At 37.9% G+C, this 24,730-nt stretch overlaps 1 long non-coding RNA gene across 1 annotated transcript in view; it reads right to left on the bottom strand.

Annotated features, from left to right (window-relative positions):
- Positions 1-24,730, bottom strand: part of LOC134728798 (uncharacterized) — a 59,164-nt gene that overhangs the window by 28,340 nt on the left and 6,094 nt on the right. The window contains exon 2 of the long non-coding RNA XR_010109607.1: positions 16,413-16,478. This is a non-coding gene — a long non-coding RNA (uncharacterized LOC134728798). The remainder of the gene's footprint in view (positions 1-16,412; positions 16,479-24,730) is intronic.

The raw sequence follows: 24,730 nt of genomic DNA, 5'->3' as shown, positions 1-24,730 counted from the left end.
GGAGAATGGGCCATAATGGTTGTATTATTACTACTATTTTTTTTGTCTTTGAGACAGAGTTTCACTCTTGTTGCCCAGGCTGGAGTGCAGTGGTGCAAGCTTGGCTCACTGCAACCTCCGCCTCCCAGGTACAAGCGATTCTCCTGTTTCAGCCTCCCAAGTAACTCAGATTACAGGCATGCGCCACCACGCCCAGCTAATTTTTTTGTATTTAGTAGAGACAGGGTTTCACCATGTTAGTCAGGCTGGTCTTGAACTCCTGACCTCAGGTGATCTGCCTGCCTCGGCCTCCCAAAGTGCTGGGATTACAGGCGTGAGCAACCATGCCTGGCCAATTGTATTGTTTAATAGAGACATAAGTGGTAAAAAAAATTAGAACTGAACCACACTTTCAACATTGCCATTGAGTTACTTAGCAATTCTCAATATCAGTCTTATAAATATTTAATATTTGTGGAAAACTTTAAATAGCCATATAAACATAATAATATTTTTATACCACACATGTCATTCATCAAGGTGTTATTTCTCCATCTTAAGAATAAATTTTCAGACATACTTCAACACCTCCTCTAGGTAATAAACAAAAGATATTCTAACAACATAGCTAAGTATAGTATTAAATAATTTTTAACAGATATAATCATGACTCATACAAATATAAATACATGTCAAATATTTTATTTAACTTGTGAGTTAATGAACAAACAAGTAAGTTGTTATAACTGCTGAAATTAACTTACACAATTGAAAAATTAGCTTATTCCAAAAGATGAGAATAGGGAATCAATTGCACCACACCCAGATGATATTCATTTGCATATCTATGTGCAAGAATAATTTGCAGTGAAAGGTTCAGAGACATCATAGAATCAAGTAACCCGGGGGATGTACTTAGACAAGGCCTAGTTTTTCCGTTGAAGACACTCAGTAAACTTTTTGCTCTGCTTCAAGTTTTTATTGAAAAACTGCTCTCTTTCAAGTCTTTCACAAGAGTATTAATAATACTATTAGTATTATAAAGGCAAAAACTTTTCTCCTTTTTTTGACATATTTTAGTTCCCTAATAAAACCAGGTCCTGTGAATTAACATAACCATAAATGTATTATTTAAAAGACGTATAGCCAGAATCTTTTTATTCAAATACCGATCTGTTCACTCAAGTTTATTCTAGTTTATCATTGATCAGAAATATATTTTGAACTTGCTGGATGCAGTGGCTCACTCCTGTAATCCCAGCACTTTGGGAGGCTGAGGCGGGCAGATCACCTGAGGTCAGGAGTTCGAGACCAGCCTGGCAAACATGGTGAAACCCTGTCTCTACTAAAAATACAAAAATTAGCTGAGCGTGGTGGCCGGCACCTGTAATCCCAGCTACTCGGGAGGCTGAGGCAGGAGAATTGCTTGAACCCTGGAGACAGAGGTTGCAGTGAGCGGAGATCATACCCTTGTACTCCAGCCTGGGCGACAAGAGCAAGACTCCATCTCACATGCCTCTCCTATTATCTCTCATTGCTTTAATAAAACACACACACACACACACACACACACACACACACACAATAAATGTATGGGTTTATCTTTAATAAGAAACATAAAGTCAAAGATTACTAAGCCATAAGCAAGATGATCTTCACTCAGTTCGTTTAACACTAATTGGAGGTTTCAGACAGAAAGTCCTTTATAAAGTTCTATCATCATTTATTTATATACTGGGTATGTGCTTTAAAAGTTGGCTATTTAATCATCAAAATCCACAGTAAAAGATGAAAATGCACACACCGGTCAGGAAGCATTTTGTGTTTAGTTTGTAGTTGCGAATGGTTTTAATCTACACGTCAATATATATTCCTAACGCTACAGTCCTTTTACCCTATTCTTCATTTATACACCCATTTATATTGCAAGGAAAACTTTATTTATATATTTATTATTCCAATATTTATTTTCAAAATAAATACATAAGCCCAACAAGTTAGACTCCTGCCCTCCCACAGAGACTGGCACAGAGGGGCTCTATTTTTCCTGCTGATGACATTTCAAAGAGATGGCTTCCAGGACCTTGAGAGAGACATTCCTGAGTTGTAAAATTGGCAAGAAGCTTTTAAAAAGATGTGTATCTCAAATAGACAAAGAAAGAATTGACAATAACAAGTTTTCTCAAGAAAATGTTCTAAGGAAAAAGGAGATCAGGGGCCTGAGTTACAAAGAAGCTTGTTAAATTAAGTCAATTAAGGGAAATGCTAAGGCCATCTTGGCCAGACCATTCGTGGTCTCCAGTTACTTTATCTTAGCTTGGAAACAATATTCACTCATGAGCAGCAGTAAAGATTGAATACGATCATTTAAATAATACACTTTGTTTTGTATCTAACACCAAGTAAATACTCAATAAGTTGCCATTGCTATGATCATTATTATAAAGAAACAATATCACAAGATTCTCTACTGAAACCTTAAAACCCATTCCTTGGTACAACTGGAAAAATATGACAGTGCTTCTTTCTAATATGCACTTTCTAGAAGGCATATTATCACATTTCTTTTGTAACCAAAATACTACATCAAGGAAAATTAACTGTCCATATGATTGGAAACAAAAGGAAATAAAATAAGGTTTAAAGCCATTGTCTGAGTACCTGATAGTGTGCATAAAAAGTAGGGAAATGATGTCTGATATTGAAAAGAAGATATATCAGAGATGTGGAGGAGAGAAGGTGAAGTTGTCCTACAAATATGTAAGTTAAGTAATGACAAAAAGAATTATGCCACATAATAAAATAATAAAGATTTATCTTCTACTAACAAAAGAAAAATATGTAAGAAAAAAACTTGATTCAGAGATTATATTTGGGAAATATTTTGTTTTTTCTTTTTCTTTTTCTTTTTTTTGAGGCGGAGTCTAGCTCTGCCGCCCAAGCTGGAGTGCAGTGGCGCGATCTTGGCTCTCTGCAAGCTCCGCCTACCGGGTTCACGCCATTCTCCTGCCTCACCCTCCCGAGTAGCTGGGAGTGCAGGCGCCCACCACCACTCCCGGCTAATTTTTTGTATTTTTAGTAGAGACAGGGTTTCACCGTGTTAGCCAGGATGGTCTCGATCTCCTGACCTCATGATCTGCCCGCCTAGGCCTCCCAAAGTGCTGGGATTACAAGTGTGAGCCACCGTGCCCTGCCGTTTTTTATTTTTCTTCCAACTTTTACTTTAGGTTCCAGGGATACATGTGTCTGTTTGTTATATGGGTAAATTGCATGCCACGGGGGTTTAATGCACAGATTATTTCATCACCCAGGCAATAAGCATAGTACCTGAGAAGTACTTCTTTTATCTCCACCCTTCTCCCTCTCTCCACTCTCAAGTAGGCTCTGGTGTCTATCCTTCCTTTCTTTGTGTCCTTGGGTACTCAATGATTAGCTCCCACTTATAAGTGAGAACGTGAAGTAGTTGGTTTTCCATAACTGCATTAATTCACCTAGGATAATGGCCTCCAGCTCCAACCAAGTTGCTGCACAAGACATGATCTCATTCTTTTTTATTGCTGTATAGTATTCCACGGTGTATATGTACCCACGTTTTCTTTATCCAGTCCACCATTGATGGGCATTTGGATTGATTCCATGTCTTTGCTATTATGAATAGTTCTGCAGTGAATATGTACATGCATGTGCCTTTATGATTGAATGAATTACATTCCTTTGGGTATATACCCAGTATGAGATTGCTGAGCTGAATGGTAGCTCTGGGCCGAATGGCAGCTCCATTTTAAATTCTATAAGAAATCTTCAAACAGCTTTCCACAGTAGCTGAATTAATTTACATTCCCACCAGCAAAGTATAAGCATTCCCTCTTCTCCACAACCTTACCAGCATCTTTTGTTTTTTTACTTTTTATTAATAGCCATTCTTACTGGCGTGAGATGGTATCTCAGGTAGTTTTGACTTGCATTTCTCTAATGATCAATCATGTTGAACATTTTTTCATATGCTTGTTGGTTGTATGTATGTCTTCTTTTGAGAAGTGTCTGTTCATGTCCTTTGCCCTGTTTTCAGTGGGGATGTTTTTTGCTTGTTGATTTAAGTTTCTTATGACTCTGGATATTAGAACTTTGTCAGATGCATAGTTTGCAAATATTTTCTTCCATTCCGTAGGTTGTCTCTTTACTGACAGTTTCTTTTGCTATGCAGAAGCTCTTCAGTTTAACTAGATCTCATTGACAATTTTTGTTTTTGTTGCAATTGCTTTTATAGTCTTCGCCATAAAATCTTTGACAGGGACTATGTCCATAATAGTATTTCCATTTTCTTTTACGATTTTTCTAGTTTTAGCCTTTACATTTAAGTCTTCAATCCATATTGAATGGATTTTTGTGAACGGTAAAAAGAAGGTGTCCAGTTTCAACCTTCTGCATGCTAACCAGTTATCCCAGCACCATTCCTTGAATAGAAATTCCTTTCCCCATTGCTTGGTTTTGTTGACTTTGTCAAGTATCAGTTGGATGTAGTATGGAGCTTTTATTTCTAGGATCTCTATTTTTATCCCATTGTTTTATGTGTCTGTTTTTGTAGCAGAGCTATGCTGTTTTGGTTATTGCAGTCTTGTAGTATGGTTTGAAGTTGAGTAATGTGATGTCTCCAATTTTGTTTTTTGCTTAGGATTGACTTTGTTCTTCAGGCTCTTTTTTATTTCAATATGAATTTTAAAATAGCTTTCTCTAATTCTGTGAAAAATGTCATTGATGATTTGCTAGGAATAGCACTGAATCTATACATTGCTTTGGGCAGTATGACCATTTTAACAATATGATTATTCCTATCCATGAGCATGGAATTTTTTTCCATTTCTTTGTATTGTCTGTGATTTCTTTCAGCAGTTTTGTAATCCTTGTTGTAGAGATCTTTCACCTCTCTCATTAGTTCTATTCCTAGCTATTTTATTCTTTTTCCAGCTAATTGTGAATGGGATTGATTTTTGATTTGGCTCTCAGCTAGGATGTTGTTAGTGTAGAAATGCTTCTGATTTTTGTACATTGATATTGAAGTTGTTTATCAACTCTAGGAGCTTTCGGGCAGACACAATGCAGTTTTCTAGGCATAAGATCATATTGTCTACAGAGATAGCTTGACTTCCTCACTTCCTATTTGGATGCCTTTTATTTCTTTCTCTTGCCTGATTGCTCTGCAAGTGCTCCCAGTACTGTGTTGACTAGGAGTGGTGACAGTGGGACTCCTTGTCTTGTTCCAGTTCTCAAAGGAAATGCTTCCAGCTTTTGCCCATTTGTTATGATATCAGCTGTGGGTTTTTCATAGATGGCTCTTATTATTTTGAAGTATGTTCCCCCAATTCCTACTTTGTCTAGAGTTTTCAACATGAAGGTATGTTGACTTTTATCAAGAGCCCCTTCTGCATCTATTGAGGTAATCATATGGTTCTTGTTTATGTGATGAATCACACTGATTTAATCGTGTATATTGAAACAACCTTGCATTCCAGGAATAAACACTACTTAATCATGGTGGATTAGCTTGTCAGTGTGTTGCTAGATTTGGTTTTCTAGTATCTTGTTGAGGATTTTTGCATCTATGTTCACCAGAGATATTGCCCTAAAACTTTTTTTTGGTTGTTGTATCTCTGCCAGGTTTTGGTAATAGAATGATGCTGGCCTTATAGAATAAGTTAAGGAGGAGTTCTCCCCTCCACAAATTTTCGAAATAGTTTCAATAGGATTGGTACTAAGCTCTTCTTTACATGTCTGGGTGAATCCATCTATGAATCCAACTGGTCCAGGAATCTTTTTGGGTTGTAGACTTTTTATTATTGATTCAATTTTAAAACTCATTATTGGTCTGTTCAGGGTTTTCATTTCTTCCTGGCTCAATCTTGGGAGTTCATATGTTTTCAGGAATTTATTTCTTTAAGGTTTTCTAGTTTGTGTGCATAGAGGTGTTCATAATAGTCACTAAGGGTTTTTTGTGTTTCTGTGGGGTGCCAATGGTAGCGTTCCCTTTGTCATTTCTAATTATATTTATTTGGATCTTTTCTCCTTTTTTCTTTATTACTCTAGCTAGAAGTCTATCAGTCGTATTTATTCTTTCAAAAAACAAAGTTTTAGTTTCATCAGTCTTTTGGATGATTTATTGCATCTCAATTTCCTTCAGTTCAGCTCTGATTTTGGTTATCTCTTTTCTTCTGCTAGCTTTGGGATTTGTTTGCTCTTCGTTTTCTACTTCCTCTCAGTGTGATGTTAGGTTGTTAATTTGAGATCTGTCGTATTTTTTGATGTGGGCATTTAGCAATATAAACTTTCCTCTTAAAACTGTTTTAGCCTGTCCCAGAGATGCTGGCATGTTCTGTCTTTGTTTTCGTAGTTCCAAAGAATTTCTTGATTTCTACCTTAATACACTGTTTGCCCAAAAGTCATTCAAGAGCAGATTGTTTAATTTCCATGTAATCGTGTGGTTTTGAGAAATCTTCTTAGTATTGATTTCTATTTTTATTGGTGCTATGGTCCAAGAGTGTGGTTGGTATGATTTCTGTTTTTTGAATTTGTTGAGAATTGTTTTATGACCAGTTGTGTGGTCTATTTCAGAGTATGTGCCATGTGCATATGAGAAGAATGTATATTCTGTTGTTGTTGGGTGGAGTGTTCTATAGATGTCTGTTAAGTCCATTTGGTCAAATGTCAACTTTAGGTCCCAAATATCTTTGTTAATTTTCTGTCTCAATGATCTGTCTAGTACACACTCAATGGTGTGTTGAAGAATCCCACTATTATTTTGGGGTTACCTAAGCCCTTTTGTAGGGCTCTCACAACTTGTTTTATGAATCTGAGTGTTCCTGTGTTGGGTGTATATATATTTAGGATGGTTAAGTCTTCTTGTTGAATTGAATCCTTTATCATGTAATGGTGTTGTCTTTTTTGATACTTGTTTTAAAGTCTGTTTTGTCTGAAATTAAGACAGCAACCTCTGCCCTTTTTGTTTTCTCTTGGCTTAGATTTTTCTCCTTCCCTTTACTTTGATCCTATGGGCGTCATTTCATGTGAGATGGCTCTCTTGAAGACAATATACAATTGGGTCTTGCTTCTCTATCCAACTTACCACTCTGTGCCTTTTAAGTGGGACATTTAGCCCATTTGCATTCACTGTTAATATTGATATGTACAGATTTGGTTCTGTCATCATGTTGTTAGCTAGTTATTATACAGACTTAATTGCGTAGTTGCTTTATAGTGTGAGTGGTCTGTGCACTTAAGTATGTTTTTGTGGTGACCAGTAACAGTATTTAATTTCCATGCTTAGCACCCTCTTGAAGACCTCTTTTAAGGTGGGTATGGTGGTAATGAATTCCCTTAGCATCTTCTTGTCTGAAAAGGATCTTATTTCTCCTTTGCTTATGAAGCTTAGTTTGGCTGGATATAAAATTATTAATTGGAATTTATTTTAAGAATTTTTAATATAGGCCTATTCATCTTTTCTGGCTTGTAGGGTTCCTCTTGAGAGGTACGCTATTAGGTGTCTTTATTTTTTTTTTCTTTCTCATTGACCTTGGAGAACCTGATAACTATGTGTCTTGGGATGGTTGTCTTGTATAGTATCTCACAGGGGTTCTCTGCATTTCTTGAATTTGAATCTCAATCTCTCTAGCAAGGTTAGGGAAAGTTTCATGGACAATATCCTCAAATATGTTTTTCAAGTTGCTTGCCCTTTCTCTCTCTCTTTCAGGGATGCCAATGAGCCATAGGTTTAGTCCCTATACATAATGACTTGTTTCTCGGAGGTTTTGTTCATTCTTTTGTATTCTCTTTTCTTTAGTTTTGCCTGACTGAACTGATTCTAAGAACAAGTCTTTGAGCTCTGAGATTATTTCCTCATCTTGGTTTATTTTGCTGTTAATACTTCTGATTGTGCTATGCAATTCTTATACTGTATTTTTCATCTCTATCAGTTTGGTTTGGTTCCTTCTTAAAATGACAATTGTTGTCTTTCAGCTTTCGTATCATTTATTGGAATCCTTAATTTTTTTTTTGGATTGGGTTTTTACTTTCTCCTGAATCTTGATACTTCATTCCTATCCAGATTCTGTATTCTATTTCTGTCATTTAAGCCATTTCAGCCAGTTGAGAACCATTGCCAGGGAGTTAGTGTAGTCATTCGGAGGTAAGAAGACACTCTGGCTTTTTGAATTGCACTGGTTCTTTTTCATATGTGTGGGCTGATATTTCTTTATTGTTTGAAGTTGCTGTCCTTTGGATGGGTGTTTTGGGGTTTTGGGGTTTGGGGTGTTTTTTTTTTTTTTGTCTTTATATTCTTTGATGTCCTTAAGTGTTTGACTATGGTATAAAGTGGGTTCTGTCAACTGACTTCATTTCTGGAAGATTCTAGGGGTCTGAGACTCAGTTTAGCACTCCTGAGCTTCATGCTTTAACCCTGCAGGGCAGGTACCAAACACAGGGCTTTGTTCTCTGGCCCCTCGAGGGTAAGCACCTGCTGTGCTGAAAGAGCGAATGCGTTCCTGGTCTGCTGACAATAACACTCAGTGGAGGATGCCAGCTAAAATGTTTCATTGGGATGGTGGCAGCAGGGCCTGCACTCACATGTGCATGCCAGCAGCAGTGGCTTGTGGTGGGGGCATGCATTGGTGGAAGCAGAGCACTGGTGGGGATAGGGTAGTAACATCCCTGTGGAGGCAAGGTGGTGTCTAGCCAAATGTGTTGACAGCAGAGGCTGTGCAGCAGGGCACACTCACATCAGGGGCAGGGTGCCAGCAAGGCAGGTTGGTGGCATCTGCACAGGGGCAGGATAGCAGTGTAGGTGTGCATGCATCGCCGGTGCATGGCAAGGTGCATACACTTACGCTGACAGCAGCTGGGTGGTGGGGTGCACATATGTGTGCCAGCAGAGGAAGGCAGTGAAGTCCACTCACTCATGAGCACTGGCAAAGCAGTGGTGGGGGCACAGTGGATGAGTGTATGGCAGTAAAGCAGTGGGGAGAGGGGCTGCAGGTGAGTGTACCTCAGCAAAGCAGTTGGGGAAGGCTGTAGGTGGGGAGGCCACAGGTGGGTGGGTGCCTGTCAGTGGGGGCTTGTTTGCTGGAACCCCACAATGGTCAGGTGCAGTCTGCCACCAAAGGAGCTATGGTGGCCGCTGCTAGAAGTACCATAGTTGGCCATTCCAGGCTACACTGCTAGTGGGTGCAGCCAGGCAGCCACCTTGAGAGAAGCCGACAGAAAGGGAAGCACTCAGATCAGACTGGCCCCATTCCACAGGCAAGACCACCATGCTGTGTCTAGGTCTGACAGTCAACAAGGGCCCAAGCCACCTAGAGGAACTGGGTGAGCCTTGGGGGATGGGCATCCCTGACTGTGCCCTACCACAGTCGTTCTTGTGCTAAACCCCCTTGGCTCTGTACAGGCTGGAATCCTGTCCCTGCCACCTCTCCCAGTAGCTCTCTCTGTCAGCTCAAATGTCTGTGGGGGACATGGCATTCCCTGATGCTAGGATTCCGGCGGTCTATGACAAAAGTGGGCCACTTCTCACCTATTTAACTCACCCCTTCCCCTGGAGCCGCTGGGGGTCAAGTACAAGTCCTGATGCGTAGCAGTCCTATGCAGGGTTGCTAGTTTCCTCTCTCTTTCAGCCCAGGGTCTGCATCCTCCCTTTGACCACTCTCAATGCCTTCCTCCTGAAGATCTGCTCAGAGTAGTGTATCAGTCTTTTTGACGGTCTGGTCTCTTGCTGGGAGAGTCTCTTTCTGGCTGCATCTAGTCAGCCATCTTGGCTCCCTCTCCCAGGTTGTTTTTCCTGGGGAAGTTTTCATCATGAGTTTGTTACCATAAAAGGCTATAACAGGCAATGTGAGAAATTGAGCTTTTACTAAAACTCAGTAAAGTGGACAACAAATTCCAATTTTTATTTTCAACCTCATGAATACGTTTTCTTCGAAGATGCTTTTGGATAGATAAGAAACTCGACACATAAAAAATAATAGTGGTATTGGCAAAATTAAAAGGTCAATTTTCACCAATAAAAGACAAGCTATAGCACTGATTTGCTAGTGGAAAGTCAAATTTAGGTAAAACCGGATAAATATTTGCTTTATTTTTCATTGAGAGGAGAAATATTAAATAAAATATATTACCCACACCGGAACTCTTGGTAATGCATAAGAAGCTATCCAAAAAACACAACAAACCTACTGGCAAGAATTCTAGCACTGACTCACTGAAAACATTTGGATAGAATCAATGTGCATTGATTTCTGGCAGTCATGTGGTTGGTTTGTTCATAAAGGAGACTAAGCTGCTGTGGAATTTCATTTCGGAAAGCAAGTTTTAACTAGTCCTACAGAAATGTTAATGTTTCCCCTACATCTACCAAGACACCTGTGTGTGGAATAAAGTGCTTCCTATTGCATTCTTAGTGGAATACTCCCAATGTGCCAAACAAAAAAGATGGATAGGAGCCTACCCTGCAGGCTTAGAATTTGAATTGTGCTGAGAGGCAATTAGATTTGTTCCAACTTTTTTGAAAGCCAGAATCATGCACCTGGGTGCTTCCCCACAGCTTGTCCTGTACCTTCGGAGATCAGTGGAAGTGAACTGAAGGAGGCACCAGACAGCCCAGCAGGAAAGCATCATTCTGTAGCTCCATTCAATCAGGAAACTCTCTTGGTTCAAAGGGGTGTCTTTAGGTGACTGGGTTGCCTCTCCCCTCAAGATACAGCTGCAGTCTGGTCCTTCTTGGTGCAAGGCTGGTCATCTCCAAGATGGCTGAGTTAACGTTTCATGCAAGCCTGGCATGGTCTTTCAGGTTAGCTACCTTCTCTATATTCCAAGGGCACACAGGTCCAGATATCAAATTCACATAAAGGAAACTAGGCTCAAAGAAATGGGTTCGTGATAACTTAAGCAATATTGATAGCCACTGGACTAGCCATATGTGTCAGTCAGATAATCAAACTTTCTTCTTCTTAAAATGAAGTTATTTGGGAAATCTAATGCATAATCAGACTTCTGCTTAATGATAACCAACTCAGGGCAAACAAGTGAATATTTTTCTCAAGCTATAGTAATCTTTTGATTCTCCCTTTTCTCACTCAAAAGAGTATAAATATCAACCCAAACAGGATCCTCATGTCAGTGGGTCAAGTTATCTCCTCCTTGTGTAATACTGAAATTACAATGATATATTTTTACTTTACATTCTTTTTATACACAAGGGTCATATTCCGTCTGCTTATACTTACTATTACAACATCTCTCTTTTTCTGTAATCTTGTACAGCTATTACCAACATTTAACTTTATAAATCCTCTTAGATTGGTAACATTTCGGGGTAAGGACTTTCTGATAATGTGTAGAGCAACAGTCTATTATTTTCTATGGCTACAGCCAATTGTCACCAGGGAAAGGTTTCCAAATTTGTAAAAATCCTTTTTTTTAGCTTCTCTTCTAATATTTGCCTATTTCTGTTTTTCCCTAATATTTAATGTTCATCTTGTAATCTGTTGTGACTTATTGCAGGGGACTGGAGGGTTCTCGCTCTTTAAACATGTGTGTGTGTATGTGTGTGTGTGACTAGATGTTACAAGAAACATCTCCTGAGAGGTATTAAAAATTTTCAGAATTAATCAAATTTTATCTTAATTTGTGTAATAGGTAATTCAAAGGGACTTATGCTATTGTCTTGGAATTTGAACTGAGGCCCCCTGTATTAGGATTCTCCAGAGAAACAGAACCAATAAGATATGTACATATATCTCTTAGGTAGAGATAGAGAGAGATTTATTTTAAAGAATTGGTTCAGACAATGTGGGGAGCTGACAAATCTGAAATCTAGATTTCAAGCATGTTGAAAATTCAGATAAGAGTTGTTGTTCCAGTCTTGAGTCTGAATTCAGCAGGGCAAGAGGCTGAAAAAATAGGTAGGGTTTCCATGTTGTGATAGTCTTGAAAAGAATTCCTCTTTCTTCAGGAAATCACCATGCTTGCTCTTAAGGCCTTCAACTAATTGGATGAGCCCCCCCACACACATTATGGAGAATAATCTGCTTTAGTCAAAGCCTATTGATTTAAATGCTAATCATGGCTAAAATATATACCTTCACAGTAATATCTATACTGGTATTTGACCAAACAACTGGTCACCATAATCTAGCCATTTTGCCACATATAATTAACCATTACGGGCTCCAGAGCACAACGGGTGACAAGTATTTTTATATTCTAAAGAGAGGCAGCAGGGAAATCTCCAAGCTGATCAGAAATTTATTGTATCACTAAACTTCAAATAGCCTTTATAAAACTCCAACATTTTTGGACATTTACATATTCCATGTTTTCACATTTCAAATGTACAAACACAATTTCATTTTTCTTACATACATAGATAGTCACCATAATCTTTCTCTGAAGTGTTTATATTTTCTGAATTCATTGCAGTTGTCATTGTGTGATATCTTGCTGACAAAGGTACTATGAGGGAGGCAAATTAGTCAAAATGTAAACAATACTGATTATTCTGAATAGGTGGCTCCATGTTAAGCAGGATGGTGTTAATTCAGGGAGATCATATGCCCTTATGCCTGGATTCTCCCAATGACAAATCACTGGAGGCCACGGAGTTTTAATCTCTTGAACCACAGGGATAATAAATAGTGTCAGGCAAGGCAGGTATGGTTACCATAAAGTATGGGTTTCTTTTCCTTTTTCAGTTTATACATATCAAAAGGCTGGGCTTAGGCAGCCATCATATTTTACTAGAAAAGTATTCATTCAAATTCTGTTAACCTACAGACAACTTTTAAATGCCTCATATTACACTAAACTTGGTAGAAGTGCTTAAGATGAAATGGAGCAATCAAAACCAATGTGACATGCCAAGTTACTTTTCCACAAAATTCTAGAATTGCATAGTATCTGTTGTAACAAATCTCTGTAATCCAGAGTCTCACACAATTGCACACCACAAAGTGAGGCAGACATCTGAAGAAGACATCCCCACCTTTTTGCTCTTTGCCTTAACTATGGCAGTGTATCTATTAGAGTGTGTTTACAAGTGACGGAAATCTTAATGACTTAGATCAGACATTTGACAAGTCCAGAAGTAGGCAGTATCAGTGTTGATTCAACCATTGAACAATGCCATCAGTAAACCTAGGCTCCTTCTGTACTTTGCTTCACCATCCTGAATATTTTGACTCCTTATCCTTAGATTTGTCTCCTCATGAGCATAAGATGGCTGCTGTAGAGCCAGATGTTATGATTGCATCCAAAAACAAAAGGCAACAAGTAGCCAGAGTGCTCTCCTTTCATAGCACTCTCCATATGTGTGTGTATTATAATATATATAGAGAAAATGTTTCCCATAATCCCTAGATACCCAGACAGACTTATATCTCATTAATAAGAATTGGTCAAATGCTCATCATTAGAATGTCATTGGCAATTAGGACATCATTGACAGAGAAAAATAATATCATCTACTGATGAAAAAGGAAATTACCTTCCTGAGAACATTACTATCTGCCCAATACCTAAACCAATGTGGGTTTTGTCAAGAAAGAAGGATTGGGGCAATAGGCAATAGGTCAATAGGCAACAGTGACTGCCACTAGCACCTCGCTGTCCATAAATTCTTTATGAAAGTCCAAGTAATCCAAAACATCTTTAACACAAATGCTCTCTCCTCACTGTGAACATTCTTCATGGGTCTCTGCTTTCACAGTTCAGTTCTTGAATTTTCTATTTTCATTTTTTACCTGCGATAATTATCATTTCCAGATGATTTTCAAAATCAGTGCTTATGGATGATTATTGCCAAAATCTAATTTTTTCAAGCCTCCCTTCACAGTATTTTGGCCATCCCTGAGGTGCTTTTTGGAGTGCATACAAAATATGCCAACTGGTGGCATATAAGTATAAATAACAACCCTCAAATGAGAATAAGAAAAATATTGGAATATTCAGTTATTTTTATTATAGCATAAAACACTGGCAAGAGTAAAACAAAAAATTAAGGAAAAATGTCTGCAAGCTTTTCCATTTTTAAAACACAAATATAAAGCACTGTAATAGTCACTGGCAATATAAAGGTAAAAAGAGACTTGGTTGTTTTCAAAGAATACAGTTTGAGGAACAGAGAAAATAATGAACTATTAGTTATAATATGCTGTAAAATCTGCTGTAATTGGAGTACCAATAAAATAATGTGTGAACACAGACAAAGGAATGGCTAAAAAAACAGGAGTAACTGGTAAAAATCAGCAGACAAAAAAAAATTGTTTTAATTCATTTTAATGCCAGAGTGAGGTACAAGAGAAAACAATGTAGGTGGCAAGATGTATCTTAAGATCAGCCCAGGAAATAAGGAAAGTGGATCTGGAATGTAGGATGTTTTTTCTTTAAAAATATGGAAATAAATAATTTATAACAAAAATGCTGTAACATTAAATTCATTAAGTGTAATAAATTATATATTTCTTGTTCAAAAATGTTTATTGCATACCTACTCTGTGCTAACATTGTGGTAGATCTTCATCTATCACAACAGCAGGTAAGACAGACATGGCTCTCATGGAGATTACAGTCTAGCAAGGGAGTCAGGTCAGATCTTACATAAGCAAAAATAAGAAAGGGTGATCAGCATTGTAAGAAGATATATTGGTTAGGACACTTTTTTAGTTGTAAGTTAAACATACACACACACACACACACACACACACACGCACACAGAGGTTTGGCTTAAGCCAAAAATATATATATATATGGGGGACATGTAACGGCTCATACAACTGAAAAAATTTAAACATACATTTAACGCCAAGTGATGTTTGATAGACAAGTTTAAATGATGTCACCCCGAACTTTTTTCTTTGTCTCCATCCTCTGGCTCTCCTTCTCTGAAATGATGGCATTATCCAACTAGCTCTCACCTCATAGAGACAAGATAGCTATAGTAGCTGTAGCCTCATATCATCAAAATTTCAGGAACAGCAAAAGAGAGCCACTTTTCCAATAGGTTCCTCAAGAGCCCTGAGATTCACTCTGATTGTAGCTGCTTTGGTCTTATTAATAGATGCATTCTGAGCCAACAATCATAGTCTGGAGAATGTGATTGACTAATAAGCCAATATTTATGGCAATTGTCTCATGGAAACAGATACCATATTATGTCAGATCCAGCCAACACACTCACAATTATTTGTGTAGGCCTAGACTTAGACATCAATGTGTGCATGTTGTTGCTAAGCGTTGTGAGAAAATATGAACATCTTACTTTGAGAATAACTTCCTGGACCATTTCTTCTTTCCTATGTAACAAGGACTCATCTTAACAGAAATGTATTGACAATTACTGTATTTTCCCCTTTTTTTCACCTTTACACTTCAAACCACAAGAATCTAAATGAAGCATTCTACTATCAAAATGCCATAATCCAAGAATCGGGTTCTTCACCATAGCAGATGGTATTTAATATAAAGTATTATTTAACTATAATTTTGTTATGTGTTACAGTATTAAACATTTCTAGAACCTTATGACTGCCACACACTCTATAACTGGACAACTGTAAAAGCCACCATGTAACCCAAAGATATGACATTTGTTTTTTAATATCCGTCTGAGAGAAAGGATTGGGGAGCCTAAAATGGGAGATTCCTAGCAATAAGAGAAACCTGGCAGTGCCCAGACGGTCAAATAATTTAAGGGTCCCCAATATATATGATCAGCCCCAAAACCCAGACATAGTGAATGTCAAAAGACACCTGCAGAATAGAACTTGAAATTCCCTACGGATCACAAATTTGTCCCAAGGTTTATTTTACATTTGGGGAGAGGAAAGAAGGAGATAAGGAAAAGGAAAAAAATTCGTACAAAAGGAGAAAGAAGAAAGTCAAACACCTTGACACAAGGTGCTTAGTCCTCCAAGGTAGAAGTTTATAAATATTCATGTACATCAGGTCACCAGGGAAACACTTAAAATGCAGATTTTTGAGCCCTACTCCCAGACATTGTGATTCTGTTTGTTTGGAAGGAGGCTAAGATACTATCTTTTTTTTTTTTTTTTTTTTTTGAGACAGAGTCTCATTCTGTTGCCCAGGCTGGAGTGCAGTGGTGCGATCTCGGCTCACTGCAACCTCTGCCTCCCAGGTTCAACCAATTCCCTGCCTCAGTCTTCTGAGTAGCTGGGATTACAGGCACCTGCCACCATGCCCAGCTAATTTTTTTATTTTTAGTGAAGACAGGGTTTCACCTTTTTGGCCAAGCTGATCTTGAACTCCTGACCTCGTGATCCACTCGCCTCAGCCTCCCAAATTTCTTTAGGGCTAAATCAAAAACTGCTCTAACTAATAAACCCAAAATTTTAAGAAGAACTACAATGCATTGTAAGAGTAGGGGAGAGTGGACTTACCAGTTCCATCCTTCATTCCAGAGTAAACGCTACCAACTAGTTCAGTTCTGTTTTATAAATACAAGCCTGCAGAGAACAGAAAACGTGGATGAAGACCAGTTACTAGAGACATAGAGAGCAGAATTTATGATGAACACAAAGACTCCTGAAAACAAACACTGACACAATGGGGACATGGTGCATTTTTGAGGTGAAGACAGTGAGCAGGATTATATAAAACAAAGGGCTTAAATCTAGAAAGATTACTTGAAGGTCAGGCACAGATGTTTCTGGAACAGGCATCAGATCAGCCCTATCTGCTCTACCTGTAAGCATTTTAGCAAATGTCCCTAACAAATCTGGAGCTTTGGTTGATTTCCAAAATGACTTCAGGGGATTTGGGAATGTCTGTAGAAGCAATGACTAGTAGGAAATTGTGGTCATCCACATCTCCCCATGCAGATCCAATTTCTGATTCATCGGGTTACATCATGTAATGTGACCAGAGAAAAGAGCAAAGTATAATAAGCAGTCAAACTACTGCTCATGCAAATACCTGTTCATTTTCGAATCTACTAGTAATCCAAGAAGTCTGCAGTGGCTTTATACTCTCCATTAATTTTTATACCCAGTCTATCCCCATAAAGTTGATTTCTGCTGGACCTGCAGAAATTTTCTGTACTATATATTTTCACAAAGCCCAAAAATCCATGGGTAATAACTGAAAATCTAAAAGATTTTATCTCTGAAACTTACAAAATGGCCTTATAAACATATTCAAAGACAGTTTTAACAATAATTCAGATACCCAGAAAAAAATTTTTATACTGTGATGATATATACTGTGTGTGTATAAACAGTATAGTAGTAACATATGTATATATTCAGTATATATGTGTGTGTGTGTGTGCGTGTGTATATATATATATACTCTTTTTTAATCAATGTTAATTTTAGAAGCAGCAGCAGAGGGCTAGAATCAATACAGCATAGTAATTAAAAGCAGATTTTGAATTGAACTTAAAAGTTCAACTCTGCTACCACTTCTGAGATTTGGTGTAAGTTGCTTAAATCTCTCAGCATCAATATTCACACTCTAACATGGACACAAAAATATCTACCTTACAGGATTATTGAGAGTATTAACAGACATAATGTGTGTAAAGCACTTAGCACAGTGACTATAACATAGCAGGCAATTACAATGATGATATTGATGAAATATTTAATTTTATTAAATCTTAGAAGTATCAACTCAAATCGTTTCAGATTTTATTCAAAAATGTGTTAGGTGACCTAAAAGCATGCTGTACTTCTTGTTTGTCACAAAATAAGGAGGCCAGAATGGCACAGAACAGCTTTTTACCCACTCTTAACTATAACCCATGGTGAAGATGTGAATTCTAAAACAGCCGCTATCCTAGGTGATGTTGAAAATCAAAGCATGTAACATTTTTACACATCCCAGAGTACTGTGTTCATTAGGATAAAACAACTAAAAACTAAAATTCACCTCTGAAAGGGCAACCAGAATACATACAAGTCTAGAAACGCTGCATATTTGAGAATGCTAGTTGTTCTCCAAAAATTATTCTGCTCGTCTATCATGTTGACAGGACACCTCATTTCAGCTGGGCATCTAGCGAGCCACAATAAAGACTCCCTTACAAGTAGATTTGGCCAAGTGACCTGGTTCTTCGGGTCAATAAGATGTAAGCAGATGTTCCTTGAGGTAGCTTCAGAAAACTTTCCTTAAAAGGTAGGCCAGGCATGGTGGCTCACGCCTGTAATCCCAGCACTTTGGGAGGCCGAGGCAGGCGGATCACTTGAGCCCAGGAATTTGAGAACAGTCTGGGCAACATGGTGAAACCCATCTCTACTAAAAATATAAAAACTGAGGTGGGAGAATCACCTGAGCCTGGGGAGGTCACAAGGCTGCAGTGAGCCATGATCACGCCACGCAGTGGCCTGAGTGACAGAGTGAAACCCCATCTCAAAAAAAAAAAACCAGAAAGAAAACTTTCCTTAAAAGGCAGCTGATACATGATCTTCCCTTTCTTCGTTCTCCTTTGCTTTTACTTGCTAGCTAGAATATGAATATGATGGCTAAAAAGAAAGCTGCCATTATGGGCCATGGGGTGTCTTTGGAAATGGAGGACATCCCAGAAAAACTGTAAGCTAGAAGAAATCTTAAGTCCTTACTGCTTTGTGAAGCAAAGCCACCACAACAGGGCTGATCTACATACCTACAAACCTTTGCCTTACACGGATCTCACTTTCTAACTTTTTTAAGTTACTGTCATTTTGGTATTCATCATTGCAACAATTATGTCAAATAAAAAATTTGGTATTAATATAAAATTTTTTTGGTATTTTGCCACCTTTAGGATATGATCTAGTATTTATTATAGTTATACACATTATTTTATTTATTCAAAATTTTTAAAATAATTTTTCTATATGTTTAATGATTCTTTTGATTCAGTGATTTATTTTATTTTATAAATTATATACTTAAGATATTTAACATCACAGATTGAACAATTTCAAATATTTTATGCTCCACAATCACCAGATTTTAACATAAAGGCTCAGAAACGTAAACAGTCATTTGTCTGGGACACATAATTCTTGGGATGCCTTCTGGTAGAAAGAGAGAAAAATTCATGACATACTAATAATTCTCTAAAGTTTATTCTGTGCCTTCAACATGTTAGAAATTATTCTCCTCACTTTCTCTTTAATTAACATTGTGATTTTATTTCTGGGTTTAATATAGAACGTGGAGGAATGTATTATTTACAGATCAAAAGAGATATTAATGAGAGAAAAATTACATTATCCCACCATTACTTTTTCTTTCTTCTCTCTCCTTGGCATGGGGCACACATGCTAGTCCGTTTTCACCATTAGCAAAAGATCCATTCAGGAGACCCTCTCTCCTGGCCTTTCATCCTGTAGTCTGGTTCATCGATGTCACAGCACTTCTCTGCAACTCCTTATACAATATTTTAATACTTTTAGTGTTCTGCATTTAATACTTTTACTGCTCTTCTCTAGCACTTTCACATATCTTTGTTCCTCCAAAAAATAATCTTTGTCACTTTCTAGACTTTGAGGATATCCACTTAGCACTTATTCTTCCCCACTAAAAGTTTGGAAAAATAACAGCCTAATGTTTTGGTCTGTTTCTATAGAACAACACTTTTATCTCATTTAATACTTTAAGTGTGCTTCTCTGACACTTTCAACATTAGGTTACATATTTCTTGAGTTTAACAGAATTTTCCAGTGGAAAATGAAGAAAGAAGGGAAACCATAATATGAAAGAAACAAATTGTTCAGCCAACTGATGCTTACTGTAGGAAAAACCAACCGCTGCTTAATTATATACACCTAAGGCGAAAGGAAACTTTCAAATAAGCACTCCACCCCTTTCAGTGTTTCTATGCTAATGGCAATGAAACAGTCAAGTGAGTCATACATCTCTCTTTCCCCTTCATTACCAGGATCAGGGATTGACTGGAGAATTTGAAATGGAGAGTTGAACAGAGTAACATATTTTCCTAGGTCACATCCTACCACAATCACTGACCTAGTTCCTCCTCTTCCTAGCTCTATAACCTTGGATAGTGACTTAATCTTTCTCTGCTTCAGTGTCCTCATCTAAAAATTGGGACTACCATAGCACCTCTGAATTGAGTTATTATAAGGACTAATGAGACCATCTCTATAAAATAATTACCATGGTATTGGGTGCATATCAAGCTTGCAATAAACAGCTCTTCTTGCTTTTTGTCACTAGGATTTTGCCACCCTCTCACCAGGCCATGGTGGCAGCCATGAATGATACTGATGGTGTATTTGGATGCTTACTTATGAACATAAAAAATAATGCTTTGTATGCAGCCTATTTCCTAAAACTTTTTAAATACACACACCAAAATGATTTTTATTAAAATATGCATAAAATACATATTTTTAGCCCTTCAGTCTTAGAATATAAAATTTCAATATTGACTGTATTATATCTTAAAGGAAGTGTCACACACCATCGATGTGTTTAGCACTGCTTGAGATATCTTGAAGAATGTAGCAGACATATGACAGAGCCTGTCTTCTAGAACTCACCTTATGCTAATATGCCCAATATATTTCCCAGCTTTTAACATCAAATGCACTATTAATACAACATAAGATTAAAGGATAAATTGTATTTGAGGAATTTCAAATATTTTTCAGGGCAGAAAAGGATAAGAGAATTCAAGATGTGAAGAAAGATTCTATGAAATATCTTGGTATTAAACTAAGCATTAAGGAATTCTTGACTAAACCTTGGCTGTTTCTTCAGATCAAAACCTGCCTCTGAATATGGGTTAGGTCATGCTTCTCTTGCACATTTTTATTCGTTGAAAAAATTTCTGAGCACTTTCATGCATCAAGAGTTGTGAAAGTCACTGGGAGTATAACATGAAACTGAGTACCTTTCTCTCACTGAAGAAAGCCTACAAGATTGCCTGTTCCTGATGTTAGTGCAGAATTGCAGAACAATTCTTCCACAAGCTTAGTCTGAAACGATTAGAAAAGTTGGAGAAAATACACCATGTATTTGTTTGAAGATAATAATTTGAGAATTCAAGATCATGAAGAGAAGGGAAGTGGAGCATAGTGCTTTTCCCTTCCAGGCATTTGTCAGGCTATAAGAAGAGCCAGGTAAAGAGGCCAAGAAGCAAAGCAGAAAACAGTGACCAAAACCCTGAAACTATGAGTTGAGTTGCGTTTTCAGCCTAATGAGCCTGAGGAGGAAAACATTGGAGTTCTGGGGCTCCCAAAAAAGACAGCCCCGATAAACAACCCAGACCTCTGGAAAAGACTTTGAAAGGACCAGACTGTAGGATTAAGAACAAAGCTCTTATAAAAATCCAGTGTTGAACGAGCTCAATCCTAGATTTGGTAAAGGTAATCTGCTCCCGCTCTAACTGCCAGGTAGATTAACATTAAGTCCTCCCTGGAGAAAAAGGCAAAACTCTACAAATTATCTCTGTATTTTTTCAGTCCTATCTGGCATTTAATTTACAAAATTATTAGGTATACCAGGAGAGAAAGAGTTAAATGTTCAGAAATCAAGAAAAAGTGTAAAAATAAAATACGGGAAGAGACTCCAGGTAATGTAGACTTTTGAGTTCTCACAGAAGGATGTTAAAATAAACGTCATTAACATTTTTTAAAAATAGATGGCAAGATAAACTGACCAAAAACTATAATCATTTAAAAATTCTATAATGAAAATGGCAAATATTAAAATTAAGAACTTTATTAAATAGATGAGAATTTCCAGATTAAATAAGAGAGAATTGGAACTGGAAAATAGGTCAATAGGTCAATTTGAAGTATCCAAACTAAATAACAGAGAAGGAGAAAAAAGATGGAAAATAAAGAAAAGGTGATAAGAAACTTACAGGACATGATTCAAAGATCTAACAGACAAGTTACTGAAACCCTAGAAGGAGAGGAGCTGGTAGGGCACAAGTATCCTAGTTGACATTGCTTGAGAATATTCCAAAACAACAAAGACTTCAATCCACAAATTCAAAAAGCTCTATCAAACCCAAGAAGGATAAATACAAAACAACATATCCAGTTTTGTATCATAGTAAAAATGCCAAAAACCAATGGCAAAAAGAAACATTTTTAACTAGCCAGAGGGGAAAAAAATAGTTAGTAGCTCCAAAGAATAAGGCTGACTTTCAACAGAAGTAATGAAAGCCAGCCGGGCATGGTGGCTCATGCTTGTAATCTCACCACTTTGGGAGGCCGAGGCAGGCAGATCACCTTAGGTCAGGAGTTTGAGACCAGCCTGGCCAACATGGTGATGCGCCGTCTCTACTAAAAAATGCAAAAATTAGCCGGGCATGGTGGCGGGCTCCTGCAGTCCCAGCTACTTGGGAGGCTGAAGCAGGAGAATAGCTTGAACCTGGGAGGCAGAGGCTGCAGTGAGCCAAGATCGTGCCACTGTACTCCAGCCTGTGTGATAGAGTGAGACTGTCTAAAAAAAAAAAAAAAAGAATGGAGGCCATGAGATGATAGAAGAATGTGACTGATGTGCAGAAAAGCAACTGCTAACTTAGAGTTCTACATCTGGAGAAAATATTTTTCAAAAAGGAAAATAAAATAAAGATGTCTTTAGACAAACAAACATTGAGGAAAATCTATCTCCAGGAGAACTGCTCCAAAAAAGTATACTAAAGAGATTTCTTCGAGCAAAAGGAAAAATATCCTAGATGAAAGCATGGAAATTGAGAGACAAATGAACAACAATAGAGAGTAAAAATATACGAGTAAATCTAAATGACTATTTATTATATAAAAATAATATTAACTTCTTTGAATTTAAAATGTGTGTCATAAAATCACAAAAAGGATGGAAATACACTGTCCTAACATGATCTAGAAAGTAATAAAAATACTATTTTGGAGTAGATCTAATATGTCAAAAACATATGTATAATCTCTTAGCAACTAGGGTAGAAATTCTGTTGTATTTACTATTTTTTCTATTTTAATTGGATTTACTTTCCTAATTTTTTTCTAATTTGTTGAGATGAATATTTAAATCATTAATTTTATTCTTTTTTCCTTTCTAGTATACGCAGTTATAGCTATACATTTGCCTCTTTAGCTGTTTCCCACAAGTTTCAATATGTCCTATTTTCTCTTTTATTATTAATTTATTTTTCTTTTTGAGACAGGGTCTCACTTTGTCATCCAGGCTGGAGTGAAGTGGAGTGATCTCGGCTCACTGCAGCCTTGAACTTCTGAGCTCAAATGATCCTCCCCACTCAGCTTCCTGAGTAGATGAGACTACTGGCATGTGCCACCACGCCTGGCCAAATTTTTTTACTTCTTATACAGATGAGGTCTCATTATGTTGCCCAGACTGGTCTCGAACTCCTGGGCTCAAGTAGTCCTCTGGTCTCATCCTCTCTCTCAGTCCCTTTGTGATTTTCCTCAATATCAAAGAGCCATCTTGCTCAAGAGCACGCCCTTCCTGAGGCAGTTCACATACAATAACTGATCATCCTGGAAGGCAATGAAACTGCCTTTGCAAAAATTATGACAGTAAGAAAAATCTGACATAGGAAAATTATGACAGTGAAACAAATCTGACCTAATCAATTTCATCTTGCTTCTAACCTCCAAGTGGCCCTTACTCATTCCTAGGCATAGGCCGAACTAACTATAGGAAGAATTAAGAGTTTAACTTTTAAACAAAGATAATAACAGCCCCTTCCTAAAACAAATCCCATCTTTGTTTGGGGACCAAAACTGCCTTTGTAAAACCAATAAATTGACCACAAGACTAGAAATTATGGCTCAGGAGTCATCCAGCCAGAGGCCACAAGATTTGTAACCTCCGCAATTGCTCCTGTGGATAACATCACTATGATAAAACCTAAGGTTGGTGTTCAAGACATTCTTAAGACCCTGCATTCTGTTGGACCAGCCAGTGCCACCCAGACCAATAAACTGGCTCCACCAGTCCTGTAATGCCACCCAGGAACTGAAGACAGAAGGAAGATTCCACTTTGACCCCCTGTGATTTATCCCTGACCCAATCAATCAGCATTCTCCATTCTGTAGGTCCCCACCCACCAAATTATCCTTTAAAAGCCCCAATCTCCAAATCTGGGGGAATTGATTTGAATAACAAACTGTGGTCTTCTTTTCAGCTGGCCCTGCATTTATTAAACTCTTTTACTATTGTAGTTCTGCTGTCCTGTCTCAGTAAATCGGCTCTGAGCAGTGCCTCAGAGTGACTGCAGCAACTCTGATCAGTTGACTGCAGCAACTCTGACAAGACTTATTTGCTTAGAAGTTTCCCTGGGGTTGACCAACGTTTTGTGACCACATTGTGACAGGCATGGAAACCTGGGCTTGAAAACAGCAAGGAATTTAGGATCTCAGACCCATCAGGATTAGCTATAAAGATAAGCTGAGACTGAAGGAAATCTGGAATAGAGAGTAGGGGTAGGAAGTGGAGGTTGAAGAGACAATGATATGGTTTGGATGTGTGTCCCCTCCAAATCTCATGTTGAAGTGTAATTCCCAGTGCTGGAGATAAGGCTCAGTAGGAGGTGTTTGGGTCATGGTGGTGGATCCCTTGTGAATGTCTTGGTGCTGCCCCTACAGTAACGAGTGAGTTCTCACTCTGATAGTTCATGTGAGATCTGGTTGTTTAAAAAAAGTGACACCTCCCCCATCTCTTTCTCTTGCTTCTGCTCTTGCCATTTGATGCACCTGCTCCCCCTTTGCCTTCTGCCATGATTGTAAGCTTCATG

This window comes from Pan paniscus, chromosome 14 (assembly GCF_029289425.2).
Source record: "Pan paniscus chromosome 14, NHGRI_mPanPan1-v2.0_pri, whole genome shotgun sequence".
NCBI classification, from domain to species: Eukaryota; Metazoa; Chordata; class Mammalia; order Primates; family Hominidae; genus Pan; species Pan paniscus.
Note: the sequence above shows the minus strand (reverse complement) of the source record. Positions and strands in the feature narration are given on the sequence as shown.